This window comes from Oncorhynchus clarkii, unplaced genomic scaffold, assembly GCF_045791955.1.
Source record: "Oncorhynchus clarkii lewisi isolate Uvic-CL-2024 unplaced genomic scaffold, UVic_Ocla_1.0 unplaced_contig_3503_pilon_pilon, whole genome shotgun sequence".
Classification (NCBI taxonomy): Eukaryota; Metazoa; Chordata; class Actinopteri; order Salmoniformes; family Salmonidae; genus Oncorhynchus; species Oncorhynchus clarkii.
Genome location: NW_027261139.1, coordinates 556764 through 563987, shown reverse-complemented (window position 1 = coordinate 563987; position 7224 = coordinate 556764).

Sequence of the window (7224 nt, the reverse complement as noted above, 5' to 3'; positions counted from 1 at the left end):
CTTACTGTGATTGGTTACTGTGTCTGGTTACTGTGATTGGTTACTGTGTCTGGTTACTGTGATTGGTTACTGTGATTGGTTACTGTGATTAACTGTGATTGGTTACTGTGATTGGTTACTGTGTCTGGTTACTGTGTCTGGTTACTGTGATTGGCTACTGTGATTGGTTACTGTGTCTGGTTACTGTGTCTGGTTACTGTGATTGGTTACTGTGTCTGGTTACTGTGATTGGTTACTGTGATTGGTTACTGTGATTGGTTACTGTGATTTACTGTTATTGGTTACTGTGATTGGTTACTGTGTCTGGTTACTGTGGTTTACTGTGATTGGTTACTGTGATTGGTTACTGTGATTGGTTACTGTGATTGGTTACTGTGACTGGTTACTGTGATTGGTTACTGTGTCTGGTTACTGTGACTGGTTACTGTGTCTGGTTACTGTGTCTGGTTACTGTGATTGGTTACTGTGTCTGGTTACTGTGATTGGTTACTTTGTCTGGTTACTGTGTCTGGTTACTGTGATTGGTTACTGTGACTGGTTACTGTGTCTGGTTACTGTGTCTGGTTACTGTGATTGGTTACTGTGTCTGGTTACTGTGATTAGTTACTGTGTCTGGTTACTGTGATTGGTTACTGTGATTTACTGTGATTGGTTACTGTGATTGGTTACTGTGATTGGTTACTGTGATAGGTTACTTTGTCTGGTTTCTGTCATTGGTTACTGTGACTGGTTACTGTGTCTGGTTATTGAGACTGGTTACTGTGTCTGCTTACTGTGATTGGTTACTGTGTCTGGTTACTGTGATTGGTTACTGTGTCTGGTTACTTTGTCAATCACTGGTTACTGTGTCTGGTTACTGTGATTGGTTTCTGTGATTTACTGTGATTGTTTACTGTGATTGGTTACTGTGTCTGGTTACTGTGTCTGGTTACTGTGATTGGCTACTGTGATTGGTTACTGTGTCTGGTTACTGTGTCTGGTTACTGTGATTGGTTACTGTGTCTGGTTACTGTGATTGGTTACTGTGTCTGGTTACTGTGATTGGTTACTGTGATTTACTGTGATTGGTTACTGTGATTGGTTACTGTGTCTGGTTACTGTGATTGGTTACTGTGTCTGGTTACTGTGGTTTACTGTGATTGGTTACTGTGATTGGTTACTGTGATTGGTTACTGTGATTGGTTACTGTGACTGGTTACTGTGATTGGTTACTGTGTCTGGTTACTGTGTCTGGTTACTGTGATTGGTTACTGTGATTTACTGTGATTGGTTACTGTAATTGGTTACTGTGATTTACTGTGATTGGTTACTGTGTCTGGTTACTGTGATTAGTTACTTTGTCTGGTTACTGTGTCTGGTTACTGTGATTGGTTACTGTGACTGGTTACTGTGTCTGGTTACTGTGTCTGGTTACTGTGATTGGTTACTGTGTCTGGTTACTGTGATTAGTTACTGTGTCTGGTTACTGTGATTGGTTACTGTGATTTACTGTGATTGGTTACTGTGATTGGTTACTGTGATTGGTTACTGTGATAGGTTACTTTGTCTGGTTTCTGTCATTGGTTACTGTGACTGGTTACTGTGTCTGGTTATTGAGACTGGTTACTGTGTCTGCTTACTGTGATTGGTTACTGTGTCTGGTTACTGTGATTGGTTACTGTGTCTGGTTACTTTGTCAATCACTGGTTACTGTGTCTGGTTACTATGATTGGTTTCTGTGATTTACTGTGATTGGTTACTGTGATTGGTTACTGTGTCTGGTTACTGTGATTGGTTACTGTGATTGGTTACTGTGATTTACTGTGATTGGTTACTGTGATTGGTTACTGTGATCGGTTACTTTGTCTGGTTTTTGTGATTGGTTACTGTGACTGGTTACTGTGTCTGGTTACTGTGACTGGTTACTGTGATTGGTTACTGTGTCTGGTTACTGTGTCTGGTTACTGTGATTGGTTACTGTGTCTGGTTACTGTGTCTGGTTACTGTGATTGGTTACTGTGTCTGGTTACTGTGATTGGTTACTGCGTCTGGTTACTGTGATTGGTTACTGTGTCTGGTTACTGTGATTGGTTACTGTGATTGGTTACTGTGTCTGGTTACTGTGTCTGGTTACTGTGATTGGTTACTGTGACTGGTTACTGTGTCTGGTTACTGTGATTGGTTACTGTGTCTGGTTACTGTGATTGGTTACTGTGATTGGTTACTGTGATTTACTGTGATTGGTTACTGTGTCTGGTTACTGTGATTGGTTACTGTGTCTGGTTACTGTGATTGGTTACTGTGTCTGGTTACTGTGATTGGTTACTGTGATTGGTTACTGTGATTTACTGTGATTGGTTACTGTGATTGGTTACTGTGATTTGTTACTGTGATTGGTTACTGTGATTGGTTACTGTGTCTCTTTACTGTGTCTGGTTACTGTGATTGGTTACTGTGATTGGTTACTGTGTCTGGTTACTGTGTCTGGTTACTGTGATTGGTTACTGTGTCTGGTTACCGTGATTGGTTACTGTGATTGGTTACTGTGATTTACTGTGATTGGATACTGTGATTTACTGTGATTGGTTATTGTGATTGGTTACTGTGACTGGTTACTGTGATTGGTTACTGTGTCTGGTTACTGTGTCTGGTTACTGTGAATGGTTACTGTGTCTGGTTACTGTGATTGGTTACTGTGATTTACTGTGATTGGTTACTGTGATTGGTTACTGTGATTTACTGTGATTGGTTACTGTGTCTGGTTACTGTGATTGGTTACTGTGTCTGGTTACTGTGATTGGTTACTGTGATTGGTTACTGTGTCTGGTTACTGTGTCTGGTTACTGTGATTGGTTACTGTGACTGGTTACTGTGATTGGTTACTGTGTCTGGTTACTGTGATTGGTTACTGTGATTGGTTACTGTGATTTACTGTGATTGGTTACTGTGATTGGTTACTGTGATTGGTTACTGTGTCTGGTTACTGTGATTGGTTTCAGTGTCTGGTTACTGTGGTTTACTGTGATTGGTTACTGTGACTGGTTACTGTGATTGGTTACTGTGTCTGGTTACTGTGATTGGTTACTGTGTTAGGTTACTGTGATTGGTTACTGTGATTGGTTAATGTGATTTGTTACTGTGATTGGTTATTGTGACACTCTCCTGGTCAACAGCAGTATATTGGACCGCATCATTAGAACACCCGCTTTCATTGGACTGCATCATTAGAACACACGCTGTCATTGGACCGCATCATTAGAACACCCGCTTTCATTGGACTGCATCATTAGAACACCCGCTGTCATTGGACTGCATCATTAGAACACCCGCTGTCATTTGACCGCATCATTAGAACACCCGCTGTCATTGGACTGCATCATTAGAACACCCACTGTCATTGGACTGCATCATTAGAACACCCGCTGTCATTGGACCGCATAATTAGAACACCCACTGTCATTGGACTGCATCATTAGAACACCCGCTGTCATTGGACTGTATCATTAGAACACCCGCTGTCATTGGACCGCATCATTAGAACACCCGCTGTCATTGGACCGCATCATTAGAACACCCGCTGTCATTGGACCGCATCATTAGAACACCCGCTGTCATTGGACTGCATCATTAGAACACCCGCTGTCTTTGGACTGCATCATTAGAACACCCGCTGTCATTGGACCGCATCATTAGAACACCCGCTGTCATTGGACCAGCAACATTTTACTGCCTCAGTAGAAAGAATACAGCCTGTTTCAACAACGGCACTGTGTCCCGAATGACACCCTACTCTAATGCTTTATACAGAGCCCTAAAAGCCCTGGTCTAAAGTAGTGTGCTTCATAGGGAATAGGGTGCATTTGGGACGCTCTCTTCAGAAAGGAACAGGTGTACCACAGATCCACAGCTATGAACCATGTTTTAGAAATGTCACGTTTTTCATTTATCTATTTTGCCGTTATTTACAGGTAAATTCATTGAGAATACAGTATATCATTTGACACAAATAACGAGATGAAGTCTAGTCCCGGACACAGATTATTTTCAGATTATTTGAGATGATTTCCATTGAGCATGATTTTAGTCTAGGACTGGGTTTAAGATGAATCTGTGTCTGCCCGGGAAACTGTCCCATTTGAGTTTTGACGCAGTAAAGACTGTATTTATTTAAACTACTGTAGATTTTAAAAGGAGGGAAAAACGACTGCAATACTGTATGTAATTGTGGAGGCTTGGTTGGTGCTGTTGCCTGTAGGGAGAGAGGCGACCTCTACTGGGGGTAAATAATGACATTCTGCTACACTACTGTGACGCCGATGCGGCATGAACTCACAGGGGTCAGTGTTCTGCATACTGTCTCTTCATCCCAGGCCTGGTTTCAAACACTATTCAAAATCCTTCAAATACTCTCCTGGGCGTTTGCTTGAGTCTGCACGGGTTGCCAGATATGCAAAAATATAGGACTGTTCCATTCGATTGTTATCACGCGGGTTGCCAGATAAGCAGAACAGCTGTGGAGCCTAGTGGTTAGAGAGGCAGGTAGCCTAGTGGTTAGAGAGGCAGGTAGCCTAGTGGTTAGAGAGTCAGGTAGCCTAGTGGTTAGAGAGGCAGGTAGCCTAGTGGTTAGAGTGGCAGGTAGCCTAGTGGTTAGAGAGGCAGGTAGCCTAGTGGTTAGAGAGGCAGGTAGCCTAGTGGTTAGAGAGGCGTGTAGCCTAATGGTTAGAGCGGCAGGTAGCCTAGTGGTTAGAGCGGCAGGTAGCCTAGTGGTTAGAGAGGCAGGTAGCCTAGTGGTTAGAGCAGGTAGCCTAGTGGTTAGAGTGGCAGGTAGCCTAGTGGTTAGAGTGGCAGGTAGCCTAGTGGTTAGAGAGGCAGGTAGCCTAGCGGTTAGAGAGGCAGGTAGCCTAGCGGTTAGAGGCAGGTAGCCTAGTGGTTAGAGCGGCAGGTAGCCTAGTAGTTAGAGGCAGGTAGCCTAGTGGTTAGAGAGGCAGGTAGCCTAGTTATTAGAGAGGCAGGTAGCCTAGTGGTTAGAGTGGCAGGTAGCCTAGTCTGTGTGTCTCTGTCTTTCCCTGTCTGTGTCTCTACCTGTCTGTGTGTCTCCCAGTTTGTGTCTCTACCTGTCTGTGTGTCTACCTGTTTGTGTGTCTACCTGTCTGTGTGTCTACCTGTCTGTGTGTCTACCTGTCTGTACCCGGACACAGATTAGGCCTAGGGGTTAAAGTCAGGCAGCCTAGTGGTTAGAGGCAGGTAGCCCAGTGGTTAGAGGCAGGTAGCCTAGTGGTTAGAGGCAGGTAGCCTAGTGGTTACACAGATTAGGCCTAGTGGTTAGAGGCAGGTAGCCCAGTGGTTACACAGATTAGGCCTAGTGGTTAGAGACAGGTAGCCCAGTGGTTTGAGGCAGGTAGCCTAGTGGTTAGAGGCAAGTAGCCCAGTGGTTAGAGGCAGGTAGCCTAGTGGTTGGAGCAGCAGGTAGCCTAGTGGTTAGAGCAGGTAGCCTAGTGGTTAGAGAGGCAGGTAGCCTAGTGGTTAGAGCGGCAGGTAGCCTAGTGGTTAGAGCAGGTAGCCTAGTGGTTAGAGAGGCAGGTAGCCTAGTGGTTAGAGCAGGTAGCCTAGTGGTTAGAGCAGGTAGCCTAGTGGTTAGAGAGGCAGGTAGCCTAGTGGTTAGAGAGGCAGGTAGCCTAGTTATTAGAGAGGCAGGTAGCCTAGTGGTTAGAGCAGGTAGCCTAGTGGTTAGAGTGGCAGCTAGCCTAGTGGTTAGAGCAGGTAGCCTAGTGGTTAGAGTGGCAGGTAGCCTAGTGGTTAGAGAGGCAGGTAGCCTAGTGGTTAGAGAGGCAGGTAGCCTAGTAGTTAGAGGCAGGTAGCCTAGTGGTTAGAGAGGCAGGTAGCCTAGTGGTTAGAGAGGCAGGTAGCCTAGTGGTTAGAGTGGCAGGTAGCCTAGTCTGTGTGTCTGTGTCTCTACCTGTCTGTGTGTCTCCCAGTTTGTGTCTCTACCTGTCTGTGTGTCTACCTGTATGTGTGTCTACTTGTCTGTGTGTCTACCTGCCTGTGTCTCTACCTGTCTGTGTGTCTACCTGTCTGTGTGTCTACCTGTCTGTACCCGGACATAGATTAGGCCTAGGGGTTAGAGGCAGGTAGCCTAGTGGTTAGAGGCAGGTAGCCCAGTGCTTAGACGCAGGTAGCCCAGTGGTTAGAGGCAGGTAGCCTAGTGGTTACACAGATTAGGCCTAGTGGTTAGAGGCAGGTAGCCCAGTGGTTAGAGGCAGGTAGCCTAGTGGTTAGAGGCAGGTACCCTAGCTGTTAGAGAGGCAGGTAGCCTAGTGGTTAGAGCAGGAGCCTAGTGGTTAGAGGCATGTAGCCTAGTGGTTGGAGCAGCAGGTAGCCTAGTGGTTAGAGCAGGTAGCCTAGTGGTTAGAGAGGCAGGTAGCCTCGTGGTTAGAGCAGGTAACCTAGTGGTTAGAGAGGCAGGTAGCCTAGTGGTTAGAGCAGGTAGCCGAGTGGTTAGAGAAGCAGGTAGCCTAGTGGTTAGAGAGGCAGGTAGCCTAGTGTTTAGAGTGGCAGCTAGCCTAGTGGTTAGAGTGGCAGGTAGCCTAGTGGTTAGAGAGGCAGGTAGCCTAGTGGTTAGAGAGGCAGGTAAACCTAGTTATTAGAGAGGCAGGTAGCCTAGTGGTTAGAGAGGCAGGTAGCCTAGTGGTTAGAGAGGCAGGTAGCCTAGTGGTTAGAGTGGCAGGTAGCCTAGTGGTTAGAGAGGCAGGTAGCCTAGTGGTTAGAGAGGCAGGTAGCCTAGTGGTTAGAGAGTCAGGTAGCCTAGTGGTTAGAGCGGCAGGTAGCCTAGTGGTTAGAGCAGGTAGCCTAGTGGTTAGAGAGGCAGGTAGCCTAGTGGTTAGAGCAGGTAGGCTAGTGGTTAGAGTGGCAGGTAGCCTAGTGGTTAGAGTGGCAGGTAGCCTAGTGGTTAGAGAGGCAGGTAGCCTAGTGGTTAGAGAGGCAGGTAGCCTAGTGGTTAGAGAGGCAGGTAGCCTAGTGGTTAGAGTGGCAGGTAGCCTAGTGGTTAGAGAGGCAGGTAGCCTAGTGGTTAGAGAGGCAGGTAGCCTAGTGGTTAGAGAGTCAGGTAGCCTAGTGGTTAGAGCGGCAAGTAGCCTAGTGGTTAGAGCAGGTAGCCTAGTGGTTAGAGAGGCAGGTAGCCTAGTGGTTAGAGCAGGTAGCCTAGTGGTTAGAGGGGCAGGTAGCCTAGTGGTTAGAGTGGCAGGTAGC